Source organism: Podarcis melisellensis (genome assembly GCF_964234715.1).
Source record: "Podarcis melisellensis genome assembly, chromosome: W".
Taxonomy (NCBI): Eukaryota; Metazoa; Chordata; class Lepidosauria; order Squamata; family Lacertidae; genus Podarcis; species Podarcis melisellensis.
The window spans coordinates 8808121-8828174 of record NC_138535.1 but is presented as its reverse complement, the minus strand read 5'-3'; the positions used below and the strand labels follow the sequence as shown (position 1 = coordinate 8828174).

General features: G+C 44.2%; 1 protein-coding gene and 1 long non-coding RNA gene across 2 annotated transcripts in view; both read left to right on the top strand.

Annotated features, from left to right (window-relative positions):
* LOC309361268 (uncharacterized protein) overlaps nt 1-20054 on the top strand; it is a gene marked incomplete at its 3' end in the record, with an annotated part of 324188 nt that overhangs the window by 175820 nt on the left and 128314 nt on the right. The gene's annotated exons all lie outside the window — the stretch shown is intronic.
* Nucleotides 1-20054, top strand: part of LOC309361179 — a 65399-nt gene that overhangs the window by 40713 nt on the left and 4632 nt on the right. Inside the window, exon 3 of the long non-coding RNA XR_014164371.1 lies at nt 7420-7525. This is a non-coding gene — a long non-coding RNA (uncharacterized lncRNA). The remainder of the gene's footprint in view (nt 1-7419; nt 7526-20054) is intronic.

The following is a 20054-nucleotide window of genomic DNA, read 5'->3' as shown; positions in this document are numbered from 1 at the left end:
TCGTCAGCAGAAACTTGGCCCCTCCCAGACTAGGTTCCTTTAAGGGACCCAACAAATCTATGTGCACAAGATCAAAAGGTTTTGTGGTTACCCTCTCCACCTTTGGGTAACTGCATCCTTTTACCCTTGCCTGTCTGCAAGTGTCACAATTGATGGCACTTCCACATTCTTTAATTTTACAGCCTTTGGCAACCTCAGGTAGAGCCTGCAGTTCTTCTAGAGAACTGTGAGCTGTCCTTTGGTGCCAAACACAAGCACATGAAACATGAGTGGGAACTGTAGCACGCAACGCTTGTGCTTTCTCAACCTTCCCCTCACCCACCAGAGACGTTTTAAGAATGAAGAGATCATTCTGTCCCTTTGTAACTTTGACAAGCTCCCTCCCTTCTTTGGAGATTGTGCAGACATCATCCTCAAAACAGACCTTAAACCCCTTTTTTAACAAATAAGGCACAGATAAAAGACAGTGATGGATTCCTGGGATAACGCACACTTCCAACCGTTCCTGCAAAACAGAAAGAGAAATTGTTGCAACATTAGTTATATCTCTTTTTTGTCCATTTGCAAATAGCACAGTCTTTCCAGCTGGAACTGCCTTGCAATTCCACATCTCGACAGCAGGGGTCTCTGGAATCAAGTTGCGGTTAGCTGCAGAGTCTATTACAAAGCAAAGCTCATTGTCTTTCTCAGAGCTGTCTTCAAACAATGCCATACTGGCCGTCAGTTGATAAGCTTCTTCCTCGCGTTTAGCACGTCCGCTCTGCTCAGTCCCACGCCTGGCCGCTGACCTGCCAGGCTGGTTGCCATGGAAACCTGACTGGTTCCCATGGGAAGTGACCTTGACAACATCCTGCCTCGGCTCTCTGCTCCGGTGGGGGCAATTGCGACGCAGATGTTCAGTCGAATTACACGTGTAGCAACGACGAATTCCACCAGTGTAAACAGTGGAAAAACACTGCCCAGGGCTCCTTTCAGCTGGCCTGGCCCCCCTTCTTCCGGAAGAGCACTCTGTGCCAGCCCCGCCCTGTCTGAAACGGCCTTCCACTCCAGCACTCACAGTGGAAAACTTTTCAAACTTGCCTTTGGAAATCTTCGCCCCCCCGATTTGCTCACTAGCGCTCCTTGAGGCTAACTCATCAGGAACAGGGGCTCCAGCCATCTCTAGGCTCTTAATTGCTTCTCCAGGGCTCTGGCTTCCTGCTGAAGTTTCACACAAACTTCTCAGCACCTCCCAGGCAGCCCTTGCTGACTTTACGCCCTCCAAATGAGGCTTCAGCGATGCATGAACACTTGCCTTCAGCATGCAAAGCTCCTTTTGCATTCTCTGCTGGCTATCTTCTGCCAACGCAGCCTCAAAGCCTGCAACGTCTGTCCCATCTGCATCTTGAGTAGGGGTCACTGGCTCCCTCTGGCTTACATCCCAAAGCCCAGTAGCCAAAAACCAACCCCTCACTCTTCTGGACCAGGTTGCCCAACTTCTTAAAGTGAGCTTTTCAAACGGAATGTCTTCAAAGACCTGGCTGTCTGCCATTTTCTTCCCGGGGCCCCAAGCTTACTCACGTATCACCAGCTTCTCCGGCACCCGACTCTCAGCTGCTCTCAGCTCCAGCCAGCTTCTCTGCCTCAGAACGCAGACCTCCGCTTTCGGTAGCGTCTTCCAGCTAACCCAGCTGACTTCAAAGCATTCCGGCAGACCTCCAGCAACAGCTTTACAAGCGGTAATTAGGCCTCCATAACCTGTGGGGTAATTAGGCGCGACGTCTCTAATTACTTTACGATCCCAATTAGCTCTCTACAGCGGTCCGGCACGCTTCCTCAAGCTGCGTGCACATCTTCTCCTTTCGTCACGCCTTGCAGAGTAAAACACAGCGGGAAAAACTGTTGCTGCTACTGCTCCCCAGATCCAGACAAACACAAGAGTCCTTGTTTGTCTATTAAACAGTTCTTTATTGTGACATATCTCAGAAAAATACAAACCAGGGCTCCTCGCAGCCATAACTGCTACCTCCTTCTCTCTCGAAAGGAACAAAGGAAAAGGGAAAACTCCTCCCACCTTCGAAACTTGACGTCAGAACGTGAGGCGTCACTCAGAACATCTTAACCCTGTAAGTTCTGAATCCCAACAGTATTACCAAGCAGTTTGCTTTGAATGGATTAAGGACTGGGTTACACTAATGAATATGGATATATTAGATTTGGAAGGGTGGAATAATCACTATGGATGACACGCCTATCTAATTTATGATCTGTAACAGTTCATAGGGACTTCCTGAATCACATAATCAGGAAGTCACTATATAAGGTTTGGAAAAGTTACCAATGGCTTGTGGAACCCAAGATTCCATTTGTGGGCATAAATCATTCGAGCCGTTGTGGTAGCATACATAAACATTTTTTTTCCTGTTTGCTGGGTCCTTCTCCATCAGTTATACCTAAAATAAAAGCTGCTGTTTTTTCATAAAAGTTATAGTCATCATTTTTAAAAACTCATTATAAATCATTTCGAGGAAAGTTTCTTTCTTTCTTTTTAAAGTTATTTATTGACATAAACACAAACAAAAATACATACCAATTGCAAAGTATCTTTTTATAATATACTAAAACAGCTACTTAGTATAAAAAGGAACAAAGTTAGAAAGAAGAAAAGAGAAGAGGACAGACTTAAAGAGAGAGAAAGGGGAAAGAGAGAAAAAACTAAAGAAATCTAGAAAAGAGTAAAATAACTTCCGGTTCTTTGTCCTGCAGCTTCATATGATATTCATTTGTTAAAATCCAACCATTCTGTGTTCTGCAAACCAGTACTTTTTCTATCTTCAAATCCTGATATTACAAGTTCGTTTTCTTTAAGGTTGCCATATTTCAAAAAGTAAAAACCAGGACACCCCGAAAGTTGTGTTGCTTTTTTTAAAAAAAGGAAACCCCAAAATTGTTGAGCTTCTCTCCCCTCCCCCGACAAACTACAAAGCACCACATTTCAGAAATCCCCCCCCCCCCCGACATCAATTCCACCTTTGATATTCTGGTAATGTCCAGGAAAATGCAGATATATGGCAGCCCTAATTTTCTTATCATGCAAATTTCTGACAAATGTCATAAATATTTTTCTCTCTCTAATTAAGCATGTTAACTTGGCTATCTCAGCCAGATCCAATAATTTTATCAGCCATTCTTCTATAGTGGGTAGTGCTGTAACTTCCCATCTTTATTCGTAAAGCACACTTGCTGCTGTAATCATATATTGGAGTAATCTTCCATAATCCTGTTCTAATTGTGTATCCATTAGCTCTAAGAGAGAAAGTTCTGGCTTAAATTGAATATTAGCCTTTTTAAATCTTCTGTATATATTTATGTATGCATGTATGTATATATGTATTTGCAACCAATTTTTTAAAGCTTTTTTACATGTCCACTGGCATGATAAAAATGTCCCTTCATGTTCTTGGCATTTCCAGCAAACGTTTGAAACATCTGTCTTTTACAGGATTTATTTTGGTGCAAAACTATTTACAGTCCAGAAAATTAGAAAAATAGATGGTATATTACACCAGTAAAACTTGCAAAAATGTATAAAACATGTAAGAAGTGTTGGAAATGTAAAGAAAAAGATGGTACATTTTATCATATGTGGTGGGAATGTAAGAAAGTGAAAAGCTTCTGGGAGTTGATATATAATGAACTGAAAAAAATGTTGAAATATACATTTGTTAAGAAACCAGAGGCCTTTCTCTTAGGAATCGTTGGTAATGAAATAAATAGAAAGGATCATAAACTTTTCCAATATGCAGTAACAGCGGCAAGAATATTACTGGCCCAGAAATGGAAACAAGAACAAATACCAACGTTGGAGGAGTGGAGAATGAAGCTGATGGACTATGCAGAACTTGATAAACTGACTGGGAAGATCAGATATCTACGAGATCAAAAATTTATAGAGGACTGGGGAAAGTTAGTTGAGTACTGGGAATGTATAAGTGATAATGGAATAACGCTAGTGGCATTTAAAGAAGCTCTGTAATAACACAAGAAATATTGTAAAAAGGCAAAATAGAAGTGGGGGGTAGGCATAAAGGCAATAGCAAAATCTGGAAATGTGTAATTAAAGAAGTTATAATTTGGATGATTGGCAGAGAGGCCGAAGGAAGTCAAAAAATGGAAAATTTAATAGAAGTTGTAATGTGGTGTGAATGTATTTTTCTCTTTTTTTGATGGAAAATCAATAAAATATAATTATATATATATAAAAGACATCCATATCTTTCTGGTATAATTCCTCTGTGTATTCTTGTCACCTCTTCTTGAAGTCTTCTGCTTCTGTTAGGTCCTTACCACTTTTGTCCTTTAGTATGGTAATCTTTGTACGAAATGTTCCTTTCATATCTCCAATTTTCTTGAACAGATCTCTGGTTTTTCCCATTCTATTGTTTTCCTTTATTTCTTTGCATTGCTCGTTTAAGAAGGCCTTCTTGTGTCTCCTTGCTATTTTTTTGAAATCTGCATTCAATTTCCTGTATCTTTCACTATCTCCGTCACATTTTGCTTGCCTTCTCTCTCCCGCTATTTGTAAGGCCTCCTTGGACAGCCACTTTGCTTTCTTGCATTTCCTTTTCATTGGGATGGTTTTCGTTGCTGCCTTCTGTATAATGTTACGAGCCTCCATCCATAGTTCTTCAGGCACTCTGTCCACCAAATTTGAATCCTTACACCTGTTCCTCACTTCCACTGTGTATTCATAAGGGATTTGATTTAGATTGTATCTTAGCGGCCCAGTGGTTTTTCCTACTTTCTTCAGTTTAAGCTTGAATTTTGCTGTAAGAAGCTGATGATCTGAGCCACAGTCAGCTCCAGGTCTTGTTTTTGCTGACTGTATAGACCTTCTCCATCTTTGGCTGCAGAGAATATAATCAATCTGATTCAATGCTGCCCATCTGGTGATGTCCATGTGTAGAGTCGTCTCTTGTGTTGATGGAAAAGAGTGTTTGTGATGACCAGCTTGTTTTCTTGGCAGACCTCTATTAGCCTTTGCCCTGCTTCGTTTTGAACTCCAAAGCCAAACTTGCCAGTTGTTCCTTTTATCTCTTGACTTTAGCATTCCAATCCCCTATAATGAGAAGAACATCCTTCTTTGGTGTCATTTCTAGAAGGTGTTGTAAGTCTTCATAGAATTGGTCAATTTCAGTTTCTTCAGCACCAGTGGTTGGTGCATAAACTTGGATTACTGTGATGTTAAAAGGTCTGCTTTGGATTCGTATCGAGATCATTCTATCATTCTATCATTTTTGAGATTGCATCCCAGTACAGCTTTCGCCACTCTTTTGTTGACTATGAGGGCCACTCCATTTCTTTTACGGGATTCTTGCCCACAGTAGTAGATATGATGGTCATCCGAACTGAATTTGCCCATTCCCGTCCATTTTAGTTTACTGATGCGCAGGATGTCAATATTTATTCTTGCCATCTCATTTTTGACCACATCCTGCTTACTAAGGTTCATGGTTCTTACATTCCAGGTTCCTATGCAATATTTTTCTTTACAGCATTGGACTTTCCTTTCGCTTCGAGCCATATCCACAACTGAGCAACCTTTCGGCTTTGGCCCAGCCGCTTCATCAGCTCTGAATCTAGTTGGACCTGTCCTCCGCTCTTCCTCAGTAGCATGTTGGACACCTTCCGACCTGAGGGGCTCATCTTCCAGCGTCATAGCTTTTATATGCCTGTTGTCTTTGTCCATGGAGTTTTCTTGGCAGGGATACTGGAGTGGCTTGCCGGTTCCTGCTCCAGGTGGATCACGTTTGGTCAAAACTCTCCACTATGGCCTGTCCATCTTGGGTGGCCCTGCATGGCATAGCTCATAGCTTCTCTGAGTTATTCAAGCCCCTTCGCCACGGCAATGCAGTGATCCATGAAGGAGACTTGTTTAGTTATTTTGCTTATTTCTTGTAAGACTGACATCCCTAAGGGTTTGAATTTTTCTGTATATTGTAACCAAAATATTTTGCCCATTTAATCATGCATTCTTTAACCTGTTCTTCAGTTTCAAAGTTCAGCAAGAGTTTATACATTTTTGCAGTAACATGTTCATCATCTGCACACAATTGGATTTCAAAGTCTGTCCTTTTTTGCTCTGTACCAAAGTTATTTTTGTCCAACTTAAACCTCTCTACTAACTGTGTAGGGAAACCATTGAAGATTGTAACATTCCATTATTAATGGCTCCCTTGTTTTAATTTTGTAATCTCCTTGATGTGGTTCTATTAATTCTTTGTATGCTACCCATTTCCCTTTGCCTGTCTTCTCTTTTCTGTGAAAAGTTTGTGGTGAAATATATACGGGTCTCTCTTCTTCTTTTTTGAATATTTTTTATTAGGAATTTTAACATAACAATTTATCAAAAACACATCATCATCCTCATCCCTTCCCCTTCTTCTTCTTCTTCTTCTTCTTCTTCTTCTTCTTCTTCTTCTTCTTCTTCTTCTTCTTCTTCTTCTTCTTCTTCTTCTTCTTCTTCTTCTTCTTCTTCTTCTTCTTCTTCTTCTTCTTCTTCTTCTTCTTCTTCTTTTACTGCTACTACTACCCCACCTTGTCCCTAGAACTGGGACTCAAGCTGGCTCACATAGGTTAAAACAAACATGGATTAAACACAGATTGCTAAAAACATCTAAGATAATAGTTAAAAAGTAATGAAGCTACAATAGAATTAAAATGATGTAAAAACAAGTCTGTTATGAGGGCTGGCTGCTAACTCCTTCTAGCTGAAGGGGTCAGCCAAGACCACACCTTCTGGTCTGGATGATCCAGGAGTAGTTGGAGGGTGCGCTGCCTCACCAGGGTGCTGCCTCTTATTCCTTGGTCCACCTCTGAGCTGGATGGCTGATGGTGTGCCAAGAACATGGCACATTAAGCCTTCCAACCTTTGCATTCTGAAAAGGCTGTTACTTACTGCCTTCTCCCTGACACACGTTTTCTATGTGCAATAAGGTTTAGTTGTTGGTGGTTGTTTTGCATTCAAGCATATTTAACCACTTGCAGTCTGAAGTGGGTAAGGCCAAGTAGCAGATGTGCCAAGCTGAACATGCGTAGGATTTCCTAACTTTGCCTTGGGGCAGATTCTCTGTGTGCCTCCTAAGGACATGTTTCTTCTGCCTTTGCATGGTGCCTCCTCTTTTTCACAGGCAACTCCCCATTTGTGTGTGTGTGTGGGGGGGTGCGTGTTCCAGGTCACTGTGTGTGTCAGCCCATTCCGCCCCAACCCTGTCCCTTCCAGGGGGTGTCGGTGATCACGCCTCAATCAGATATGCACAAAATGATCACTGCCTGTAGTTATTTCTTGCCTAGAGTGCACCATCTCTCAAGCCCTTATCCTTCCTTGCATGCTTCTTGGCCTAACTACTGTTGTGTTTTGTTGTTTTGTTTTTGTTTTAGGGACCTTCACCAAGCTCACTTAAGGTGCAGTCCCCACCCAGCTCTGCTGTGGCAAGTGTCACCATGGCATCTACTGGCCAGCCATCAGCTGGCAAAAAGAGCACAGGTCAGTTTATGCTGTTGTTGTTGTTCAAATTGATATCTTTACCCTTCTCCTAAAGGCACCCAGAGCAGCAAAAACACAAAATAAACTGTCTAAACACAGTTCTTAAGCAGATGCAAACTGGGAAAGATCTCTACACAGAAGGTTTGTGGAAAGAAGACAGTCTTCAGTAGGTTCCAAAAGACACTAGTGATGGCACCTGCCTTAATATTTAAAGGGAGGGGGATCCAAAGAGTAGGAAACCAGTGCTAGTCCTACTCATAGTAGACCCATTGTAGTTAATGGATGCGACTAATTTGGATCCGCTCACTGGAAGGACAGATCGTGAAGCTGAGGCTCCATTACTTTGGCCACCTCATGAGAAGAGAAGACTCCCTGGAAAAGACCCTGATGTTGGGAAAGATGGAGGGCACAAGGAGAAGGGGACGACAGAGGACAAGATGGTTGGACAGTATTCTTGAAGCTACCAACATGAGTTTGACCAAGCTACGGGAGGCAGTGGAAGACAGGAGTGCCTGGCGTGCTCTGGTCCATGGGGTCACGAAGAGTCGGACACGACTAAATGACTAAACAACAACAACAAATTTGGATCCATTAATTTCAGTGGGTCTACTCTGAAAGGTAAAGCTTGGATACAACCCAGAGCAAGAAGCAGAAAGCACCAGAGGATCCACCATCTCTCCTTTTAATAGTAAACTTGATTGTTGAGAGATGATGAGACTGTAGCCAAAGTAGAGCCACCAACAAACAGCAACCTGAGGGGGTAGCCCTCTATAGCTTACAGAAGTACAAGAAAACCAACCATCAGTTGAGCCAAAAATAGCCCAATATGGACTGAGCATGCACAGTGGCCAATGCTGAGTGCCTTAGGAGAAAAACAGAAAAAATGTGGGGGGGGGGGAGGGTTAGAATGGAATGGAGTAACCTGGGGAAGGGTATCAGCTGACTGGCTGGCAGAAGGAATGGAAGTGTTCCACCCACCAGTGGTTCATTGCAGGTCCTGTCCTAATAGTGTTAACATAGAGTGCTTATCTATTCAGAAATGGCATTTCCCCAAAACTAATCGTAATTTCAACACACTTGCAGGACTCCTTAGTTAAGCAGAAATGTAGAAGCTTGATTCCAGAATGTCTACCCTGAGTATGGTTGTGGGGGCAGAAAATTACAGACAGAGGGGGAAAGAAGAGGGACTTGACCTGCTCAAGGCATTATGATGTACCATGGGGTAAAAGTATCCCAGTGTCAACAAATACAGTGGTACCTCGGGTAATGTACTTAATTCATTCTGGAGGTCTGTTCTTAACCTGAAACTGTTCTTAACCTGAATCACCACTTTAGCTAATGGGGCCTCCTGCTGCCGCTGTACCGCCGCTGCACGATTTCTGTTCTTATCCTGAAGCAAAGTTCGTAACCCGAGGTAATATTTCTGAGTTGGCAGAGTCTGTAACCTGAACCATATGTAACCCAAGGTACCACTGTAGTGAAATTGAGCCAGGTAGATACAGTATCCAGCTAAGTTCTACTCAGGGTAGACATTCTGAAATCAATGTACCCAAGTCAGTCATGTCCCATCATTTTCAATGGGTCCACTTTGAGTAGGACTAATATTGGGTACTGCCAGCTAACGAGATCTGAAGTGGCAATTACTGACTAGGAGCAAGAACTTGGGGCTGTAGTGGCATGAGCTCAATGAAGACGTCAGCCACAAGGGTGTAGTAGCCATTGAAAGGGCTGGTTCCAGGATCTTTAGGAACAGGATTAGGGATGAAACTGACAGTGTCGTAATGTCATTGTACAAATCAGTGGTGCAACCACAAACAGGAATCCTGTGTACAGTTCTGGGCATTCAAGTCTGCTGTGCAGGGATTGTGACTTTTTGGCTACATAAATTGTTGGTTTCTGCTCTGTCTTCACTGTGCAGCGAAGTGCTTGTCACGAGACAGGTGTTTACATTCCACAGTCAGTTGCTGTTGGGTTTTCCCACGGGAAGAGGAGACTGGATGTGACGTACACTGGTTTCCTGTTTTTCACAGTTCTCTCGGTGTTTCCGAGGAGAGAGGAGTTGCTTCTCTGCTCTCGCAGAAGCAAGATGCCTGTGTGTAATCTCTCAGCATTGAAGTGTAAATAAAGGAAAAGTTAAGCATGTGGCATGTACTGCTCATTCTTCCGCTGTGTACGGGACTCTGCAAAAACAACATTTTTGGTCCTGGGCCCCGAAAAACGCGATCAATCTGACGGATGTACTCCGGAGGTCGAGTCGGAATGCGGAGGAACAGAGAAACGGACCGGTCTTATCTTCTCTGTGTCAAGTTGATTGATGAGAGGTATGTGCTCATGCTCCGGGCAGCCTGCCAGCTCCTAATTAATGGCTTTATGGCTGGACTTTGAACTTTTAAAGCCGTTTGCCACGGCACAAGCGTAGAGGCTTGGATGGCTGGGGAAACCGAAAGTACCTTTTAAAAGTGCTTTTGGAATGAAGCAGCTGCAGCAGTGACACAGCTTGATTTAAAGCAGCAGAGATGGCTAGCTGCACAAAGCTAGCTGATGCTTTTGGGATTCCTAAGCTCAATAAGAAAAACTACGTGGACTGGGTTCTGTATGCAGAGGCTATTCTGCGGAAAGAGGGTCTGTTTGAGGTGATTACAGACAGCCCCCCAGCTCCAATTACAGATGCATGGAAAGCTATGGATTCCAAAGCGAGGGGAACTCTTACATTGATAGTATCCCCAGAAGAGCTCTGTCTGTTGCGTGATAAGACCTCAGCCAGAGAAATTTGGGACGCTTTGAGAGAAGCTCACTTGAGGACAGAAGCTGGGTCCACTATGTTTTACTATACTAGGCTGCATAGTATGGCTCTTGCTGAAGGTGGAGATGTGCGTATACATCTGATGGAGATGCAGAATCTGAGACATGAGCTGCAACAGAGAGGACTCACCTTTCCAGAGGCTGTATATTCCTTCATGATACTACATTCTTTGGGTCCAAGTTGGGAGTCTGTTGCCACTCAGATTGCTGTACAACCTACTGCTCAGATGACAGTGGACTATGTTACTGCCGTCATTCTGAATGAAGCAGACCGCCGGGGTGCTAGCTGCATGGGTAAGGGGGAGTCTTCACAGACGTCATCCCAGAGTGCAGTGGAACCACCAGATGGCGCCAAAGCTTTGAAGGCAGTGAAATGCTACTCGTGTGGACGTCTAGGCCATAAGAAGAGGGAATGCAGATATCCCAGGGCCAAGACAGAGCAGCGCAGCGGAAGATCATCGCGTGGAAAAGGCCAAAGCAGAGGAAAAGGTCCAGTGTCCAGGACAACGCAGCACAAGGCAATGGTCTCACGCTTCACTCCAAAGGTTGCAAAGGTCCAGAAGACGTCTAGATCTTTCTTCGTTGTTGATTCAGCAGCGACCCACCACATGTTCAACGATAAGCGACTGTTCGTGTCTTTTACACCGCAGGAAGGTGCGATTCACCAGGCGGATGACCACACGATCCCCAGTCGAGGCTACGGAACTGTTGTTCTTCACAGTTTGGACTTATCGATACAGGATGTGCTTTATGTACCAGACGCCAAACATAATCTACTCAGTGTTGCGCAGCTGAATGAACGGAACATTGATGTTTCCTTCAAGAACAAGAGGTGCACCATCACAAAGAAAAACGATTATGTATTGCATGCTGAATATGTTGATCGTTTGTTTGTTTTGTATTTTGATGATGTTGTGCAGGATGAAACTTGTTGCATTGCAGGTTCTAACAAAAGTTTGCATGCAGAATGTATTCATGATTTTCACCGGAAATTTGGTCATTTGCATTTTGAGGCAGTATCTAAAATGCCTGCCTTGGTTGAAGGTATGACTATTAAACCCTGCAGGTACCACATGAAGTGCAAAGCATGCGCAGCAAACAAGGTGAAAATGGCTGTGAAAGGTAAGATGTCTAGTAGGCAAGCTACAGAACCATACCAGGTTGTTCATGCTGATTTGGTTGGACCACTAGCGCCCTCTTTGGGTGGAAATAGGTACTTCATGGTTCTCATTGATGCATTTTCCAGGTATATTTATGTGTACAATCTCAAGCAGAAATCAGAGGCTTTTCCTAGGTTCAAGGAATTCTGTGCTTGGTTGGAAAATGTGCATGGTAAAAAGATAAAGATTCTTTTCACTGATCGCGGGGGGGAATTCACTTCTCAGCAGTTTGAAGCTTTTCTGACTGAGAAAGGAATTCAACACGATTTGTCTAGTCCTCGCTCGCCATGGCAGAATGGACTTTGCGAGAGGGCAAGTCAAACATTGCTTCAAGGGTTAAAAACCTTGCTGCATGATGCCAATCTTCCAGAGAGTTATTGGGCCGAATCTCTCTCGTGTTTTGTTTACAGTTACAATCGCAGGTTATCTTCAGCGATTGGTTGTACCCCCTATGAGAAGATGTTTGGCAAGAAGCCATACATCAAACACATGAAAATTTTTGGTTCTGACATGTGGGTTCACTCACCACAAAGCTCCAAGTTAGACAAGCGTGGATTGCATGGTATCTTTCTAGGTTATCAGAAAGGTTCTTACAGAATAATGATGACTGACTCTAAGACAATCAAGCTCACAAGAAGTGTTGAGTACAATGCAAAGTGGGGGGAGAATGTGGGAATTTTTCAATGTTATCCTGATGACAGTGATGAGACTGATGATAAGCAAAAGCAACCGCAACAACCCACACCCACTGATGAAGGTTCTGATTCTGAGTCTGAAACTGAATCGGATGATTCAGAGGATTTCAAGAGTGCGAAAGCCTCTATGCGACCCTCTGAAAGCTCTGATCAAGAAATGGAAGAACCATTGTTCACAATAGGTCACTTTTCTCCTAAGAAGGAAGAGGAGAGTGTTGAGGACTTAAGGCTAATTCGTAGGTCACAAAGAGCCACAAAAGGCAGACCTCCAAAGAGATTTGCTGATGAATTTGCTAAGACAGCAGTAGCAGCTGTTAAAAGCTCCAAGAAGGTATTTGAACCTTCAAGTTTCCAAGAAATCCAGGATTTGGATTCAAAGGAAGCTGAGCCATGGTTAAATGCCATGAAGGCTGAGCTTGATTCCTTAGAAAGGAACAAAACTTGGGAGCTAGTTCCAGTAGTTCCAGGAATGAAACTGCTTGGAAGCAAATGGGTCTTCAAAGCGAAGACAGATCAAAATGGCAAGATAGTCAGACACAAAGCCAGATTGGTAGCCAGAGGTTTTGCACAGGTACCAGGTGAAGACTATCACGAGACCTACTCACCCACAGTGAGGTAAGAGAGCATTAGGCTTATGCTCAAGCTAGCTGCAGAGGAGAATCTACACATTAGTCACCACGATGTGAATACAGCGTTTTTGTACGGATCTCTAAGTGAATCACTTTATATGCTTCCACCTGATGGCGTACAGGTAAAACAGGGATTTGTTTGTGCTCTGAAGAAGTCCCTTTATGGTCTCAAACAAAGTGCACGGTGTTGGCACATAAAACTCACTGAAGTATTGTTTTCTCTAGGTTTTCAGCAAGGGAAAGCTGATCCATGTGTATTTGTCAAAGAGGAGGGGCAAAAGAAACTGTATTGTTTGTTTTATGTTGATGATATTTTATTCTTTTGGGATGGTGTCACAATGTACAATAACGCCCTAGCTCAACTGAAAGAGCACTTTGACATGAAAGATCTTGGTGAGGTAAACAACTACCTATCTCTGGAAATAGAGAGAGATCAAGATGGTAACATTCTAGTACACCAGTCACGGAAAATTGCTGATGTGTTAAGCAAACTAAACCTGATGGATGCTAACCCTGTAGACACACCGATGACAACAAGTTATCAGGTAGAAGACACTGAAGAAGCATTTTCTGACACTACACTGTACAGAAGTGTGCTAGGCAAGCTAAACTTCATTGCCAGATGTTCAAGACCTGACATTGCTGTTAGCTGTAATTTGCTAAGCAGACAAGTCAACAATCCTACTGTTAAGGATTGGAAAGCTCTGAAACGCATAGCGCGCTATTTGAAAGGCACTGTGCATTACAGACTGAGATTTAACAATCAGAAGTCTGGTGGTCTTGAGATATTTGCAGATGCAAGTTTGGGAAGTGACACTACAGACAGGAAAAGTACATCTGGAGTTTGCTACATGTACAATCAGGGTCTATTTGATTGGTCATGCAAGAAGCAAACAACAGTTAGCTTGCACTGTCTTATTCACTTAAGGATTGCGAATGGTTGTTACAATTGTGCAAAGACATGAAAATTCCTGTCAAATGTCCAATCCAGGTTTACCAGGACAACAAAGCATGTTTGGCTTTGCTGAATTCTGAAGGTTGTAAGCAAAGCACGAAGCACTTGCAATTGAAATTGCAACATGCTAGGGCAGGGGTCTGCAACCCGCTGCTCCGGAGCCACATGTGGCTCTTTTACACCTTTGCTGCGGCTCCGGGGCGGATACTAGCGAGGGTAGGAGGCGCATTGTGCGCCCCGACACTCCCCACTGCGGCGGGCGCTGTACTGTCTGTGACGTCACATGGGGCGGTGCGTGCGTTAGCCACGCACCGTCCCGACGTCACCTTCCTGCGCGCCCGCCCGCTACATTGTAAGGGGCATGTACGCTGGTCACTGTTTTGAAGGGGAGTGAAGAACACACACACAAAAAGGTAACTTGTTAATTTAACGTATATTTCTATGAGGAGGAGTAATTCTGAGGGGCCAAACAAAGAAATAATAAAAAAGTGACAAAAAAGTTATTTTTATAATGACGAGTTTTGTGGCTCCCAGTTTTTTTTCCTTCGGAAATGGGTCCAAGTGGCTCTTTTTGTCTTAAAGGTTGCAGACCCCTGTGCTAGGGAATGTATTCAGAAGGGACTCGTAACGGTGTCCTATATGCCAGGTAATGAAATTCCTGCTGATGTATTGTCCAAGGTTGTATCAAGGGATCAACACTGTACCTATGTGCAGAAGTTGGGTTTGTACTGATATTGTACGAACACACTGCCCAGTGATGTTCACAGAAAGGGGGAGGATGTTGGTTTCTGCTCTGTCTTCACTGTGCAGCGAAGTGCTTGTCACGAGACAGGTGTTTACATTCCACAGCCAGTTGCTGTTGGGTTTTCCCACGGGAAGAGGAGACTGGATGTGACGTACACTGTTTTCCTGTTTTTCACAGTTCTCTCGGTGTTTCCGAGGAGAGAGGAGTTGCTTCTCTGCTCTCGCAGAAGCAAGATTCCTGTGTGTAATCTCTCAGCATTGAAGTGTAAATAAAGGAAAAGTTAAGCATGTGGCATGTACTGCTCATTCTTCCGCTGTTTACGGGACTCTGCAAAAACAACATAAATAGGTAATAACACTTAAAACCTGAAATGCAGGAAATGTTACGCTTTAGCATATAGGATTAAGTAAACGGTAAAATAAGTCATAAAAGAGAAAAGGAGACAATCTGAACTAAAACATTATGTTTATTATAAAGGTGTTAAAATTGAGATACAACATATTGAATTTGAAGACATAATGATTGGAAGTTATAATAAGGTTTGAAATAAGGTAACAATTTGCTGATATTGTTAATTTAAAGAACGCAGATCTGGAAGGTGTGGGGAAGTCCAAAAGGGATTTAAGGACAGTTGAATCGTTAAGTATTTTCTTTTTTTTTTGGTTTAAAAAAAAAAAAATGTTTCTTGTATTTCTTGTTTCTGTACTGTTTGGAATGTATAAAATTATGAAAAGAAACGCAATAAAAAATTTTATAAAAAAAAAAAAAACCTGAAATGCTGGCAACCACAGGGTGAAGATTTTTATTTTTTTTAAAAAAAAAAATTCTGGATCCAATTTCATCCAGCCTTCTTTCTCCAGTGGAGCTCAGTCAGGTGCTTCTGTGAGGCTCACAAGTGGAATGTGAAAGCAACAGACCTCATCCCCCACCAGAAATGACATTTTTATTTTAACAAATAGGACAGATTTAAATCATGAACAAGTTGGAAATGTTGGGTATTGACTCCTACAGCACTTTCCTTGCCTTTTAAAATAATTATGGTTATTGTTTTTTTTAAAAAAAATTTCATTGTTTCCAGCACTAGTCCTACTCAAGAGTAGGCACACTAAAACTACTGGACCCAAGTTAATCATGCCCCTTAATTTCAGTGGGTCTGCTCTCACTAGCATTAGCACTGGACACAACCCTTTCTTTGGAATTTTAACAGAAAAATCTTGCTGTATTCAATTCCTACGTCTGCTCCTAATGCTCCCCCTGTGCGTAAGCAACGCAGCCATGCGACTAGAACTGAAGATTGCATCCTTAGAAACTTGCCTGTGGAAGCAAGTCTTCAATTGTTGGTTATCATTGTGGCATAGATTACCAAACCACTACCTTGTCCAATGCTTATGGCGTGATGAATTCTCTAGCCTTTGGACCAGTAGAATTCATGCCAAACTCCTGAGTTATGGAATCTCTCCTTCAGATTCCCTAAAACTAGACCAAATTACTGCTCAAAGACTGATCCGCCAAAGACTGGATGACATCGACCTACAGCGAAATTATATGCTGGGGGGAGGTGTTTGTTCGCCCCAGAACATTGGTATCACTTTAACTTACTGCGTTCCATCATACCTCTCCTCCCTTTCGACTGTTGCCCATAGACTGGCCTTTACCAAAGCGAGGTTCAACATTTTTCCCTCCAACGTCCTGAGACATAGATTCTCAAAGGGCCAAGCCCCCGCCATGTGCGAATGTGATAAGGAGACGCCGGAGTCGCTCCAGCACATTATGTTCACTTGCCCCCTGTTCAACGTGCCACGGGCAAATTTGTTGGGACCAATCATACAGAAACTAGAGGGTACTCCACCAAAATTCCACCTTGCCCAAATCTTGCAGGATAAGGATACTCATACGACCCTGAAAGTGGCTAGGTTCCTGGTCGCTGTCCTTACCCAAAAGCGACGCCAAGGAGCACTACAAGCTAACTAAGGCGTAGTATGCCATTCTATCTTATAGTATTTTATTGTTATAGTGGTGTTTTAGCGGCTGTTTTTTTCCCCACGCGCACAAGCTGTTATTTATGTGTTGTTTTTACCGGTATGGGCCTACGGCCGTAATAAATATTGTTGTTGTTGTTGACTTGCTGTATAAATGTACACATCAATATAAGCAGTCCCAAAACAGGTATCTAAACAAGATTGAGTAAGTATAAGCATATGTTCATGGCAGTGAGATCCTTGAGCCGCTGAGTGATAAACTGTTCATCTGTCCACCCTTGCAGTATAAGTCTCTTAGCCAATGCAAGAGTTTGCAGAAACCACTCTTGCTGCGTTTTGAACATTTGTTGTTATGGTGACGATTTCGAGAGATGTTTGCCCAAGGTCTCTTGATAGCTTTTGTATGCAGTTAAATAAATAAAAAAATACACAGTGCTATTACCTCTTGGGCGGTAGTGGCTGTCAGCCTCCCTGTTCATCACCCCTCCTTTCAGTGCATACAGTACACAATCCATACTGATTCTTGCTTTGGTTAGGTAACCACTCAAACGGAAATCATTTTTATTACCGGCATTGGCAATACTTTTTTGTCATGCAAGGAAGAAACCTGCAAACAGCCCTGAAAAAGGGGGTTGGTGTGATTCTGGGGTGTGTGGGGATTCAGGCATTTTCTCTGAAGGGGCCAAACACTGCTAGCGACCCAGAATTGGTCAAACCATGTTTTTCAGTTCTGAAGGCCGGTTACTGTTTATGTGAACTTGGGAGTTGGGAACATATCAGCCAGGTTGCTGGATCAGGCCAAATGGTGGGGGTGGGGCATCTAGTCCAGTGTCCTTTCCCTACAGTGGCCTACAGAGGGTAGAGCATAGGTTTTGTGACTGGTGTCACTGGTAGCCTTCTCCTCTATGAACCTTCCTCCCTGCAAGGGTTCCTTTTTTTTGTGGGGTAATCCTTAAAGGGCTGCATGCAGGGGGGGGGGCAGGAGAGAAGGGCAGGACTGTAGCCAAATTTGGGGCAGAGCCACACCATCCTTTCTTTCACCACACCAGCATTCATTCATTCTGTTTCTCATATTCTATTTATTGATTCGTTCATTGATTCATTCCTTCTCCCTCTCCCTCCCCCCCCCCCCTTCTGACACACTTCACGCCATTCATGCATTCACCCCCTTTATAATAAGTATTGTCTCTCACAATTGAATACGTGTTCATATTTCTAGTGGGGATGGAGTCGGAGTGGTGCAAAGGCTTGCTAAGCTGATACATTTATGGAAAGCTGCTTGATCTGCTTATTGGAGCTCAGTCATATAATCTCTCCCTCTGCCTCCACCCACTCAGTGCTAGTTTTCAGAGCTCTCTGCCCAGAATTTGTTGTCTTAGGCTTGAGTGTTACTAGCTCCTCTATCATTACTTGTCTTCAGGAAAGGGAGAGGGCTTCTTATGGCCCAATCTGTCTTTGGAGGTAACACAGCAAGTCCCAGGAAGAACCCGTAACTCAGTGGCAGAGCATCTGCTTTGCATGCGGAATGTCCCTGCTTCATCTTTAAATACTTGGATGAAAGGTGGGTGTAATGGGAAAAGGGGGCTGCTCGTGCATAAGCGTTTAAGCCCTCCAAGCTTTGCCATCAGTTCCTAAACTCTCCCAGACCGCGGAGCCATGGGTGCATGGCTACCTCAATCGCTGGCAGAATCCGTCAGTGGGCGCTTCCGGAATTTACGCCAACATAAGAGTTCCTTGACGGAAACTCTCCTTCTGGATTCTCTGCGTGACAGTTTCCTGTGCGGAGTGGGCGTCCCCAGCGGAGGTCCTGAGCCCTCCCCGCTGTTCTCACTGGAAACATCTTGGAGCCATTCCTCCGATTGAGTTTCTGCAGGAACTCTCCCTCTCCCCCTACTGGTTCCTTCCTCCACATCCGAAGGTCTCCTAGCCTCCTGGAGCCCTTCCACCACCTGACTCTCTGATGGCAGTTCCCTGACATCCACCTCCCCTCCAGGACTCCCCTCACCCCCCATTTCCCCCTCTTCTCTGGGTGGCGAGGCTGGGAACCCCCTGAAAGAATCCTCCTCATCTTCGGATGACTCGAAAACCGCCCTCCAGCTACTACTGTCCCTTCTTTCCCCATACTCTTCCCCATCTGATTCTTCTTCCTCTTCCTGTCCTGATTCTGGGAACCCCTCGAACTCCTCTTCCTCATCAGTGGTGTCGTAGTGTTCCTCCCAGAACCTAGCCAAGGGCTGGGGCTTCCTTGGGAACCGGCGATGAAACGTTCCTACTAAGACCTCATCCTTGACCGTTTCTGCCGGTAACCAGGTATTTTCGGACTCCGGTTCCCCTTCCCATGCCACTAAGTAATCCACCTGTTTCCCCTTCCACCGAGAGTCGTGTATTTCTGCTACATGACTGCTTCGCTCCCTCTCTTCTACTTGCGGTGCCGCGAGAACCTCACCTTCACGTCCCCAAAATTCCCGCCCCTCCCGGTATGGTGATAGTAATGACCTATGGAATACTGGATGCAGTTTCATGTTGTCTGGCAGCCTGAGTTTAAAGGCCACCGTATTGACCTGCTGTATAACCTCGAAGGGTCCCAGTCGTTTTGGTCGCAATTTTTTGCAACCCCCCTTGAACGGTAACCCTTGTGTTGACAACCACACCCGGTCCCCCACCCTTATGGTCTCTCCTTCCCTTCTGCTCCTATCTGCCTGCTTCTTGTATTCTGCCTTGGGCCTATCCAAATTCATTTTGAGCTGTTGATGTATTGCTTCCATTTCTTCCACAAAATGTTCCGCTGCCAGCACGCTCCATCTTTCCCCTCCTTCCCCTGGAAATGCCCTGGGGTGACACCCATAGTTAGCCATAAATGGACTCATGCCCGTGGACACATTTTCCGCATTATTGTATGCGAATTCGGCTAGGGCTAATTTCTCTACCCAATCATTCTCTCTGTCATTTACATAACACCTCAGATATTGTTGCAGAATACTGTTTGCCCTTTCCGCCTGCCCATTAGTTTCTGGGTGTCTGGCGGTTGAGAAATTGACCTCCATGTGCAGTAAGCTCATGAGCTTCCTCCAGAACCTGGACGTAAATTGTTTCCCTCGGTCTGAGAGCACCCTCAAGGGGGCGCCATGCAACCTAAAAACGTGTTTTACAAACAACTTGGCGGTTTCTTCCGCCGTTACCGCATGTGAGCAAGCTATAAAGTGGCACATCTTGGTTAACAGGTCTACCACTACCATTACCGCAGTTTTCCCCTTGGATCTTGGTAAATCCGTCATGAAATCTATGGAAACTGCCTCCCATGGCCGTTTGGGTGTGGGTAATGGTTCCAGCAACCCCGCCTGCGCCGCCCTCTCCCCCTTCGCTCGCTGGCAGCGGTCGCATCCCCTTACATACTCTCGTACATCTTCCCTCACCTTGGGCCACCAGAATTGCCTGGTAACTAACCACATTGTTTTGTGTTGCCCAAAGTGCCCCGCGGTGGGGCTGTCGTGCATTTGTTTGAGTACCCTACCCCTCAATTCCCCTTCTGGTATGTACAAGGCCCCGTTCCTTTCGTCAAAACCC